This window comes from Nomascus leucogenys, chromosome 3, assembly GCF_006542625.1.
Source record: "Nomascus leucogenys isolate Asia chromosome 3, Asia_NLE_v1, whole genome shotgun sequence".
In the NCBI taxonomy this organism is placed as follows: Eukaryota; Metazoa; Chordata; class Mammalia; order Primates; family Hylobatidae; genus Nomascus; species Nomascus leucogenys.
The window spans coordinates 98,440,733-98,454,156 of NC_044383.1; positions in this window are offsets into that span (position 1 = coordinate 98,440,733).

Genomic DNA, 13,424 nt, shown 5'->3' on the forward strand with positions numbered 1-13,424 from the left:
ATGCAACTCAGTTTAGTGCAGCTATTTTCTAATAGTTTCATGTGAATTATATCTCCCAGTACCTAATACAGCACAGAGAGCATAAGGTGTTACCTGTAAAAACACTAGTCAATTGATAAATATTAGGGAACATCCAAAAAGTTTAAAGTTTAAATTAAACCCTGAGAGAGCAATATGTTCCAAAGCCTGTTTCCTGGATCTTCCTTTTTCTTTAAAAAAAGTTTTCACGGTCAAATTTGTTTGGAAAATGTTGCCTGTCATATCTTCCTACTGGGGATGAGTACACTGGGTAATTAAAGAATTTGAGAAGTCGCTCAGTAAATAAATCTGGTTGACTTTAACCCAAATTACTTTAATAAAAATGCATTTATTCCCTGTTTTAAATAGCATCTATGAGCATCTCTGTGGAATTTGTGTTGTGCAGAACATACTTTGGGAGTTGTGTCCCGGCAGATAGCAGAGACCTAGATGCCCATAGAAATAGACTCCATGTCAAATAGGCTGATGACTAGCACCTCCAAATCTAAGGGGGGACAGGCAGGTTTGCGATGTCACCACTGCAGGCACAGGAAGCCAACTGAAGGAACAGTGGGAGGAAGAGCTGGCAGTTAATGCCAGTGACTCATGGGAAAGGGTTGCTTTCGGGTAGCCAGCCGCAACCCTGGCGCACATCGGAATCACCCAGGGAGCTTTAAAACATCCTGACGCCTGGGTCTCACCCCTGGAGACGCTGATGTCATGGGTCTGAGATGGGGCCTGGGCACTGGGATATTGTAAATTCCCCACATGATTCTAGTTGCAGCCAAAGCTGAGAGCCACTGCTTCAAGCAAGTGGGGATGCTTGTGCGTGAAAGGATTTTTTTCTTCTCTGTTCCAGGCTTCCTTTATTGAATGTATCTGCTGTACTGGAAATTACTCGGGGAAATTGTTATGTAAATAACCATGTGTGCTGCTCACCTTGGCACTTGAACCTCCAGCTCCAAGTAGGGTCTGAGAACCGTCAGAGCTGGTTAGAAAGGCAGAGTTTCCCGCCCCACCCAGATGCCAGTCATGACGCCTGGGTGATCCGCAGGAGTGTTGCAGCTGAGAGCCCTGAGCTAGACCGGAGTTGCCCTGTGGAAAGCAGCTCCACCACCAGAAGCCTGTGAACCAGAGGGCCTGCTGTGTGCCTGCTTCTTACTTCATCTCAGTCCCAGAGGCACGGTCAGCCTGGCTTCTATGCCTCTGTGCTGCTCCCTCAGCGGACAGCTGCCTACCTCTCGAAGGAGCCTTCAGGGGCCCCCACAGTACCGTTTTCAAACACCAGTTAGTCAATATTTTAAGCTGGGGGGGGTCCCAAATTGGTGGAAATCTGTCTGGCTGTATTCCCCTGATGCGCTAAGAAGCAGGAAAACAAACAAACAAAAACAAACAAACACAAACAAACAAACAAACAAAAAAACCAGAAATGTATTTTATTTCTATAGATGATAAACATTGTCAGAAATGGTTCTTTTCCTTCTTTGTTTTGGATTCAATAAAGAGTGGGGGAATATTGGAAATGAAGGCCCTGAGAGATGAGCCAAATCATCCAAATGTATATGAGCAAGGTATGGGTGAGTCTGTCACTTCAGGGGCCCGTGGGAGCTGAGCTGGATGAACGCAGAACGAAGAGTCAGAAATCCCACAGCTGCCAGTGATGAACTGTTAGCTGTCCTTTGACTGTGTCGGCGCATCTAGCTCCACCATCAAACAGGGTCACAACTTGCTCCATCAGTGACTGGTTCACAGCGTGCATCTGTTTCAGGCAAGGTGTGCTCGTTACCTTAACAGAAGGTTTACCTTGTAAACGTTTCTCACAAGGAAAAACAAATGACCAAATAACCTCATATTTTTGTGATGGGTAGATTTTTTTGGATCATCAGCCCTGCCCTTTCTCCATTACCAAGTTCACGGCAGGGCTGACATTCCAGGGCAAACACCCGCCTTCTTGGTGCCCACGAGCAGCGGACTCCTCATTCTGCTTTGGTTTACTGCTTCCGCATTAACTCATCCACTGGCTCCCTTATTCATTTGTTCAACAGACAATTATTATCTACTGCGTTGGCAACAGTGCTAGGTACTGGGTCTTCATGTTCTTATCTACCTAGAATTCAGAGAAGAACACAGTGCATAGATTGCCTAGGAGTGGAGAAAAGCTTGATGTGGCAACTTCCAGATCCTATCATAGGAGATGGAGCCACATGTCCCTCCAAGATGCATATTCTGGGAGGTTTATTCCCAAATAAGAAGAGAGTGTGGGTGATTGGCAGCCCCAAACGTAGCGAATGTTCACTAAAGATAGTATCTTTACTATGACTGGTTCATCTGCATTCTCCTATTCCATGCCCATTGGCTGTGAAGAGTCTGCAAAGGTTAGGTGCTCCTGCAGCTGACCCGGCCTTCTGCATAGGAAGGAAGACAAGTTAGACTTCCAAACAAGGTGGCATACAAGTGAGAACCCTGTTGGAGGCAGTTAGCAGAAACCCAATCCAAATTAGCTTAAGCAAAACAGAAATTTCATTTTAAGGATATGGGAGAGATTTGTCCATTACAGCTCAATAAAACTGGGGAAAAAAAGAATATGGGGGAGGAGCATGTCTCATGGAATCCAGTGGAATCCATGCTTGGACTTTGGGAATGACACAAATCCAAAAACATGAATGTTGTCAGGACTCTGCTGCTAATATTCCTATAATTAATAATATTTGTGGAGCATTTATTATGTCCTAGGCACGCTTTCTGCTTAGGTTTATTGCATTTTATTTATTTATTTTTACAACAACTCTGTAAAATCTGAACTAAAATTATTCCATTTTTCAGAGGTGGAAGCCTGGGGAAGTAAAGGCATGTGTCCAATGTCACACAGCTATTGTAGTAAGAGAGCGAGTGTGAATCCACAGCCTGTACTGGTGACCCTCACCACATCATTGTGCCCTGCCTTGGTACAGACTGCTGTCCTCTGTCCCTCAGCTCAACACACCTCAAGTTTCACACATGCCATCCATCAGTCTATGGAGACACCACACTTTTCTGTGTCTCCAGTCATCTCTCAAGGAAAGGACTATGATTGGCCAGCTTGGGTGAGGTCCCAGCGGTATCACCCAGAGGGGCTCCGCCATACCAACTAGAAGAAATGGGTAAGAGTGAGGGCTTCAGGGGCAAGGCGACCATTTTCAGGAACTGAGTGTTTCTGAGCAGCCAAACAATGGTTAACTACAAATTTCACCTTTCCCTCCTGCACGACTTTTCATTTTTGCTTTACTTTCCACCAATTTAGAAATAAATTTAATTTTCAAAGGCACTGACTAACTCATTCCATGTGTCTGGGAGCATCTAGTTCTCTGCTCTATTTTACAGAGCTTTCCTCTTCTTTTACTATTTTTTTCAATCATTAAAAAAATTAATTCTCGGGTTTTATACTGTGCTTGATTTTTTTGTAAGCCGTCTTAGCTTACAAAAACATTTATGGAAATATGTGAGGGATAAATTATGGATGAAAAAAGAAAAAAGACTTCAGAGTTATGCTATCAACTGGCAGCTACTAGCCACTTATGACTGTTTAAACTTAAATTAATTAAAATTAAAATAAAAAATGTAGTTCCTCATTCACACTAACCATATTTTAAATGCTCAACAGCACATTATAGTTCTATATTATAGAATATTTCCATCATTGCTGACAGTTCTGCTGGACAGTGCTGCTACGCAGGGTTCCAACAACGGTGTGCTGTCTCTGAAATAATGAGCTCCCTAAAGGAAGTGGCCCGGTGACCTGCATTCACCCTCCAGATCTCAGGGGTTGTGAGTCCCAGCTTTCCTTCCCACCATTATGCTTCCTGTTGATTACTTCCTGACTCACTTCCCTATTCATTTTCTCAAAGCCAACATTTACATCACATAAACTTGTTATTCCTTTTCAGTAGCAGAAAAAATATACAATTGTAATAGACATTTTTGGGGGGTGGAAGGGACATTTATTACTGATACTAAAAATTTAATGCCCTTGCTTAATTAGAGGTGGGACTGAAGGGATGCATGAACCGAAAATGCTGGCTAACAAAACGAAGTGTTTGTACATGGAAATGCTTCAAGAGCCCCAAAACAGAGCTCCCATGTTCTCCATGGTGGGAAAGTTCCCATCCTTCCTCTTTTTGTAACTGTCCAGAAAAGACAGAATGTTTTTGATCAAAGTGGCTTTGAATCTTTAGCATTACTTTGTCCCATTAGAACAGAACTTTTCCCCATGCAGTGCCAATCCACACATTTAGTTTCTGCAGCTCCTTAGTTTTATTGGGAATGGGGGTGGGGGTTGGGGCACCATCTTGTTTGAAAGAGTTTACAGCTGATACTACTGTTTACAGTAAATTCCTAGAGTGGGAGGAGGAAGTGGCACATTTTTGGAGCAGCTAGGTGGCTGGAAGAGATTCTCTGCCCCCAAGACTGGTCAGAGGTCCTGTGAGAATGGGAGCTGCTCACCTCTCCTTGGCAGTGTGCTGGGCTGGGGAGGTGCCAAGATATCCCTAGCAGCGACTCCAGCCAGGGAGATTGGTCCCTAGATGCAGCATCTTCCAGTGCACCAATGTTCTCATGCCCCAAGACTGATACTGAAATACCAGGATTGTCAAACCTGAAGGAACCATTGCCTGTGGGCTGCAGGGACCTGGAACCCTGACCCAAACCAGGATGGAGGAGGTACCCAATAATGATTATGACTCAGCTGTCCAACAGCTCAATAAAAGGGGGACTTGGAGTTACATGCAACTTGATTTAAGGGATTCTAAAAAGATATGATATTTATTGTGAACCTGAGTTTAAGAACTGATATTCTTGCTTACTGAAGTTGGACATACTAAGTTTGGACATAAAACCTGAGGGGCAGGTAAGGGCAGTGTCTGTGTGCCTGGCATGCACAGGACACGGATGGCATTCTGAAAGCCACCATCCAGGACTGAAGAGTTGCTTTCCACACTCGACATGAGGTTCACTTTGGAGAGTCTTTTGTGGATGAGCCTCATCTATTAACAGTCCTAGTGTGTGTAAGCGTGAGCTCAGTTTTGTTCTGTCAAGTCTTAAGACAGCATTTGATTTAGCAATTGATTCAATTACATTACATGTGGATTTGGAAAAGTGTGTGTGTGTGTGTGTGTGTGTGTATTTCTTTTAAACAATGATGTAACCTTTCTGAATTCAGGTGGAAGCCGTCTTGATTGACCTCCACGTACCTGGACAGATCAATTAACTCTGTTTCTTTTCGTGAAACATACGAACACGCCCTGAGCTCACTGATAGCTCGCAGCTGGTAGGACAGGAGGCTCCTCTTTAGTAGGCCCAGTGTGTTGTTTGCCTCTTTCCTAATCTGTTCATTTCACTTAATTGTATCCCGATAATGACATAATTTGAGCAAATATTACTACTAAAACCGATGATACACAGATACATGAAGAAAGGGCAGATATTTCCAATGGAAAAAAAAAAGCAAAATGCTTGGGAAAGATTCAACAGGAAAAGCTGCTTTAAATGTGTTGTTGAATTATATTTGATGGTTATGAGTACAGAATCTAAGATTCTTTAGTCAAGATGCTTGACACTGTCTCTAAATTCTCGTTTCACAGAGGAAACTCAAATGAGACAACATGGAGGATGCATTGTATGTGTGGCTCATAAAGAGAGGGAACAATACAGCACACTCATCAGCACATCTATATTCAAAGAAAGGCATTGGCTAAATAAAAACACTGGTGAGTAAATAGAAAACTCAGTTCCCTGCTAAAAGAAAATGTTCGTGTAGGCAGGACTCCTGCGAGAGCCCCTTTGACTGCCCGTTGAGCGCCCTCTGCTGGCCCGGAGGGAAGGGTGCCACGGCGGGGACGGCGTGGAGGCCCCACCCACGGTTTAATTTCAGATCAGCGCTTTTCAGTTCCAAGATGCAGATTTCCGGTTCCAATAAATGCCGGTTGAAAATACGGCCGTGTTTTTAAATATCATGAAACTATTTTACGCCCGTAGTACTTTCATCTATTTTTATAAGAATGTTTTGTAACTGAGAAACCTAAAGAGATGATGAATTTCCCCCACTGCCCCCGACTATTTTGCCTTTCAGTGACTCGGTAGTATTTTACGATAGGTGCCGATTCAAATCAGCGGCTTTCAAAAAGTACAGCTGCTATTCTTTGGTGCCGCTATTCAGAATGACAATGTGAAATAAAAGTGATTCTCACTATGGGAGGGTCTGAGCTTCCCATGAATGAAAACAATCATGTGGACCACAGAGAGCTCTCTCTTTCCAGCTATCGAGGGATATTTTGCAGAGAAAAAAGGATCCTAAAGCCACGTTCCCGATACTGCAGACTTGGCGAGATGGCGGCGGGCTCCTGCCGTCTCTGCGGCAGCGTCACAATCAATAATGCAGGGCTCTGCGGCAGAGGAAGCGCCTGCTTTTATGTAGGGGCGCCCGGACCCCAGAGCAGGGCTGGTCCCTTAGCCCATTGCGCCATCTAGCGTCTGCAGGGGCTCATGGCAGGTTGGAGCCGGACAGTCTGGAAACTGCAACCTAGATTTTGCAGAAGGGTGACCTTTAGCCTTCTGCAAAACCTAGATCTCACTTAATGTAGATCTCACTTAAGAAGGGAAATAAAAAGTGAGTGGAGCGTTTATTCATTTGCCTGTAAAATTAGTAATTTTAAGGCTAGAAACTCTAAAGTAAATATTTACCAAGCCCCTGCTGTAAGTCAGTCATGTTGTGGGTACCAAGGCTATGAAGATGTCTCAGTCTCTATTTTCAGTGACCCAGTCTAGTAGGGACAAGCCATATGAACATATGCTCAGTTAAATTTGAATTTCAGGTTAACAAGGAATTTGTGTGTGTGTGTGTGTCCCATATATGCTAAAGCAGTTAACTGGGCATCTATTATTATCATTATTTTTATAAGCAAAATCTTCAACCGTGCATATAAACAGATGATTGCAGTATGGGTTTTACAAGGGCAGGGTGGCACACTAATTGCTTGAGGAGCTTTGCTGTGGGTGCTGGTTAGGAAGCCTTCTCAGGGGAAAAGTCACTTGTGCAAACCGCTTATCAGATAAAGCAGTGAGCAGGGTTGTCCTGGTAGAATCGCATAAGCAAAAGCAAGAGGCTGGGGGACTCACAGTACAACAGGTCTGTGCTACCCGAGCTGGCAGGTGAGGCAAGGATAGCGCAGGGGTGAGATTGCTTCATCGTGGAAGGCCTTCTACCGTGCTTCCCAGGAGCTGGGTTCTATTCCAGGGGGAGTGAAAAAGGGTTTTGAGTGGGAGAGTGACATGATCTAATTTGTGTTTAAGAAAAAGAGATCAAATAGCAATGTTGAGGCTGGACTGGGGGAGGTAGGAAGCTTGGAGGCAGGGAGGCCTGAAAGAAATTGTCTGAGGCGAGTGAGCTCAGAAAAGTAGCAGAGCTTGAATTTGACTCCAAGTCCAGGATGCCTGTCACTGTCCCCATCTAATTGAATTATGATTCACATGTGCAAGCATTTTACAAATCAGGAATGACACACCACATTGTGCATACTTTTCCCTCTCTGAAAGATTAGCTTCACCCACATTTGGAAATACTGAAAATTTTTCTGTCCTCCTCTTTTCTCGCTTCTCCTTTGCATGTGGTCAGCCTCGGTGTCTGCCTCTGATTAACTCAGCCCTGTTTCCCACACAGAGCTCCCCCTGCAAACCAGACTAACAAGGCCAAGTGACAAAATGAATTCTAAACCTCTGAGATATTTGGCCTTGTTTTCCTTGGGCCACAGCCTGACTTTTTTAAAGGCCCTTGGAATGAGGACACCTGCTTATTTTCAAGGAGACTCTGACCCAAGCCCCACGCAGATGGCTGGGCAGAGCATTTTGTGGTGGTCAGAGGTTGCTCATTTTTGGACCTGGTTTATTAAAAGTCGGACAGGGGACCAAGCAGAGCCTGGCACCTCTTTGTCCCTCAATCCATGGTGGGGGGCATTGGCAGCACCTTAGCACGCACAGAACAGCCCCCTCAGAGAATGCACAGGTGTTGATTAACAAGGCTTGTTTACATGTTAGTGGAGGAAGAAGAGAAAACAAACCTACTCTCTCATGCACATGTGACTAGAGTCATGTTGGGATCTTGAGGCTAGTGCTTTGTAAAAAAAAAAATGGGATGCTTTTAACAGAAAGATATATAGAAAAAAAGGTGAGATGTGCAATACAGTCACATGTCACACAATGACAGTCACATGTCACACATGTATATGACAGGCCTCATATACAAAAGTGGTCTCATAAGGTTATAGTGCAGCTGAAAAACTCCAATCACCTAGTGACGTCGTAGCCATTCCAACATCACAGTGCAATGCATTATATGTTTGTGGTGATGCTGGTGTAAACGAACCAACGGCATGGCCAGTCATATAAAAGTATAGCACATACAATTATGTACAGTACGTAATACTTGAGAATGATAATAAAAACTACATTACTGGTTTCCATATTTACTATACTATATTTTTATCATTATTTTTGAGCGTCATCCTTCTACTTATTAAAAAAAGTTAGCTATAACACAGGACAGGCAGATCCTTCAGAAGGCATCGTTATCGTAGGAGATGACAGCTCCATGCATGTTTTTGCCCCTGAAGACCTTCCAGTGGGACAGGATGTGGAAGTGAAAGACAGTGATATTGATGATCCTGACCCTGTGTAGGCCTAGGCTAATGTGGGTGTTTGTGTCTTAGTTTTTACTAAGAAAAGTTTTAAAAGTAAGAAAAAACATTAGAAAAAAGCATACAGAATAAGGATACAAATAAATTATTTGTGTATAGCTGTACAGTGTGTTTTAAGCTGTGTTATAAAAGAGTCAAAAAGTTGGCCAGGCACGGTGGCTCATGCCTGTAATCCCAGCACTTTGGGAGGCCAAGGTGGGTGGATCATTTGAGGTCAGGAGTTTGATACCAGCCTGGCCAACATGGTGAAACCCCGTCTCTACTAAAAACACAGAAATTAGCCAGGTGTGGTGGCAGGTGCCTGTAGTCGCAGCTACTCGGGAGGCTGAGGCAGGAGAATAGCTTGAACCCAGGAGGTGGAGGTTGCAGTGATCTAAGATTGTGCCACTGCACTCCAGCCTGGGGGACAGAGTGAGACTGTCTCAAAAAAAAAAAAAATCAAAAAGTTAAAAAAATGATAAAAATCTATAAAGTAAAAAAGGTACAGTAAGCTAAGGTTAATTTATTATCGAAGAAAAAATAGGCTACACTAAATCTATTTGTTAATCAAGTCTACAGTAGTGCACAGTAATAATGTCCTAGGCCGTCCCATTCACTCACCACTCACTCACCCAGAGCAACTTCCTGTCCTGCAAGCTCCATTCATGGCAAATGTCTTATATAGGTGGATCATTTTTAATCTTTTATATGATCTCTTTACTGTACTTCTTCTATGTTTAGATATGTTTAGATACACAAATACTTATCATTGTGCTACAATTGCTGACAATATTTAGTACAGTAACATGCTGTACAGGTTTGTAGCCTAGGAGCAGCAGGCTCTACCATACAGCCTAGGTATGTAGCAGGCTATATCATGTAGGTTTGTGTAAGTTCACTCTATGATGTTTGCACAATGACAAAATTACCTAACAATACACATCTTAGAACATATCCCTATCTTTAAGGGACATATGACTGTAATGGTAATAGTTTGCAAATGGCAGGAAAGAATGCAATGGATAAATGTATGCAAAATTATAGACATGCTTAGCTTTGGTAGTATGCAGTATGTAGTATAAGGTGATTTAAAAGGACTCTCTTTTGAATCACCAAGTTTCTATTGAGCACCTACCAAGCAAATGTCCTTCAGCCTTGTTGGGCCTGCAGTAGCAACCCGGTGGGCAGAGTTGCTGCATTATTAGAGACCCAGTTGCAGGCCGAGCCAGGAGTGAACAGAGAGCCATGGGAGATGGTAAAGATGCTCTGGCATTGGTTTTGGTTCTGAGTTCTGTGAATTTTCAGGGGAGAGTCCACACTCCAGGAGAATGGCTATTTTGTGAAGCTTGTGGTATTTGTAGCAAGTATGAGTATGACTTCAACTTCACAAATTCCTTTTCTTTAATTCAAATTAAACCAGGCTCTGAACCCTCCTCCCCTGCCTCCATCCTCAGATGGATTTATTCTAAGGTATCATTGGTGCATTCCTCCCCACCCCCAATACCACGGCCACCATCATGACCACCCACCCACCCACACCACTGCCACCATGAGTGGGGGTTGAACGACAATCCAGCAGGCCTAGAAGGTGCCTAGAAAGGGGCCAGGCCTCTAATTATCAGTTCCTAAGTTTTCTGCCAATACCTGTATTATCCAAATATGCATAGACACTTGAGGCTTTGCATCCTCACAAAGTTCTTTGAGGAACTTAGCCAGTGCAGGGCACTGGTACTGGGTCAGCCTCCTGGAAGCACCATGAATCATCATGTCCCTCTGAGCTTTAGCCACCTCCCGGGGTGCTGCACAGGGAGGCCTGAATGTTCAGTCCTCACCCAACTCTCGGCTGCACTCCTCTTCCTCCCCCTAGTCTCCCAGCATCACCTCTCACCAGTGAGAACAAGGCAGGATCTCAAAGGCAAGATAAAACATGCCAGCAGCTTCCATCCTGTGCTTAGAGGATGGATAGGCGGGAACCCTAAAGGGCCTCACTAACTTGTTGAAATCCAGGAGAGGAGCAGGTGGAAGAAAAATACAGAGAACTCAATGCAAATTAATATATCAATCAATCATCCTGCCACTGATCATGGTGTCATTTACAGGCCATGCAGAGAGCAGCAGAGCATGGTAATGAAATTCTTGGAATCTTGGTTCTACCTCTTGCTAACCATGTGACCTTGCCCCAGTTTCCTAATAAGTAAACCAAAGATGGTAATCATAGCACACAGGCCCAGTGTTGCTGAAGGATCAGATGAGTTAATACATGTACAGCACTCAGTACAATATTGAGACACAGTGACACTCGGCCAATGTTAGCTCTTATTATTATTATACTTTTTTTTTTTTGAGACAGGGTTTCTCTCTGTTTCCCAGGCTGGAGTGCAGTGGTATGATCATAGCTCACTGTTGCCTCAACATCCCGGGCTCAAGCAATCTTCCTGTCTCAGCTCCCCAGTAGCTAGGACTACAGGTATGCACCACCACACCTGGCTAATTTTTTTACTTTCTATTTTGTAAAGATGGGGTCTCACTATGTTGCCCAGGCTGTGTTATTGTTACTACATCTCTATTTCACAGGAGCAAATATTGACCCCTCTCATAGCACACATTCAATACATTACTTCCACAAACAATATCTTCTCTTTTCTCAAGGCTGTCAATACACCCTTCTCCACAACCAGTAAGATCGGAAGATAAGGAAAGAGGGGATGAGGAAAGGAAGACTCATACTGCACTAAGCTTGCTGACCACAGGCATGAGCTCCAAACGCTTCCTGGCCAGACAGCTGGTACTCCCAGGAGAAGGGACTATTCTAGCTGTGATGATGCTCCCAACAGAATGATTTTAGGAATCTTATGGGAAAAGGAGTGGGATGTGCTCTGTGCAGGGGAGCTCACCACCATTAGAGGTGTGTATCTTGCCAGTGGAAGGAGTCCTGGAATGGGAGTCGTCTCCCGACTCTTCATCTAGCTTTCTCTCTCGACTCTTTAAGTATCACTTCCTCAGAAGTCCTCTCTGCTCCCAATCTAAATTAGCTCTCACCTGTCATTTTCTCTTATAGTTTCTTCTTTGCTCTCATTAGCCTTTACTCAACTTTCAATGACGGACATTTTGTGTGTTTATTTGTTCAGCGTCTTCTCTCCCAGTAGATTATTTAGCTGTAGAGGGCAGAGATTAAGTGTGTTTTATTGACCAAGTATAATCGCTTAGCTTTCACTTTTTAATCTGTTAAATGAGGATGGTAATACTGCTTTTGCCCACCTCACTGAGCTGTGAAATTAAAAATATAATACACAGGAAACTTCTTTGTAAATCATAGAACATGGTGCACATTGAATTATGCTTAGCGCCATGTCTGTTGGAACGTACATCACAAACTGAACACTTGTGAAATGAGCTCCTAGACAGATTAGCATTCTGTTAAATGAGATAATAGGGAAACATGCTCAGAACAGGACACACACTGTGAAAGCTCTTATTGTGTAAGGTCAAAAATAGCAGCCCCAACCTCTAAAAATACCATATCCACGGAGTCCACACACAGTCGGCTGGAAAGAGTTAAATAGGAGCTCCCACAGCCAAAGACGTCTAAACACATGTGGGAGTGAGTAACCCAGCGCCAGTGTGTTCTGGAGCTGGGGGAGGTTTTGCAGGTCACTTTTCAAGCAAGATGTTCCTTTCCTACGAAGAGGCAAGGATGGTCAACATCTATCTTCCCCTGCTCCACATCAGTGAGACTGCAGAGGGATGGAAGACGATTCCAGAAAAATGCCTGCCGCCGCCAGCATTTCACGGACAGCAAATGGGAGGAGGGTGAAACTCCTTAAATTCAAAAATTACACAGATATGTGCATTACTATATGTGGAACCGGGAGAGCTGGAGCCGGAGAGATACAGTTCATGAATACCCCAGTGTTGGGCTGCGACTCCTCTGCTTTTCATAGACAAACCAGAAACATGAAATTATCCATCCTGATGGCCAGTGTGGTGTGGGAATCACAGGCTGGGACCCACAGACCAATGGTGCTAACCAGGAAGATAAAAAGCAAAAGATCAGATTGGACACTGATGGGTCTTGACTCTTTATCCAATTTGCCAGTCTGTGTCTTTTAATTGGAGCATTTAGCCCATTTACATTTAAGATTAATATTGTTATGTGTTTAGGTTAATATTGTTATGTGTGAATTTGATCCACATTATGATGTTAGCTGGTTATTTTGCTCGTTAGTTTATGCAGTTACTTCCTAGCCTCGATGGTCTTTACAATTTGGCATGTTTTTGCAGTGGCTGGTACCGGGTGTTCCTTTCCATGTTTAGTGCTTCCTTCAGGAGCTCTTGTAAGGCAGGCCTGGTGGTGACAAAATCACTCAGCATTTGCTTGTCTGTAAAGGATTTTATTTCTCCTTCACTTATGAAGCTTAGTTTGGCTGGATATGAAATTCTGGGTTGAAAATTCTTTTCTTTAAGAATGTTGAATATCGGCCCCCACTCTCTTCTGGCTTGTAGAGTTTCTGCCGAGAGATCTGCTGTTAGTCTGATGGGCTTCCCTTTGTGGGTAACTTGACCTTTCTCTCTGGCTGCCCTTAACATTTTCTCCTTCATTTCAACTTGGTGAATCTGACAATTATGTTCTTGGAGTTGCTCTTCTCGAGGAGTATCTTTGTGGCATTCTCTGTATTTCCTGAATTTGAATGTTGGCCTGCCTTG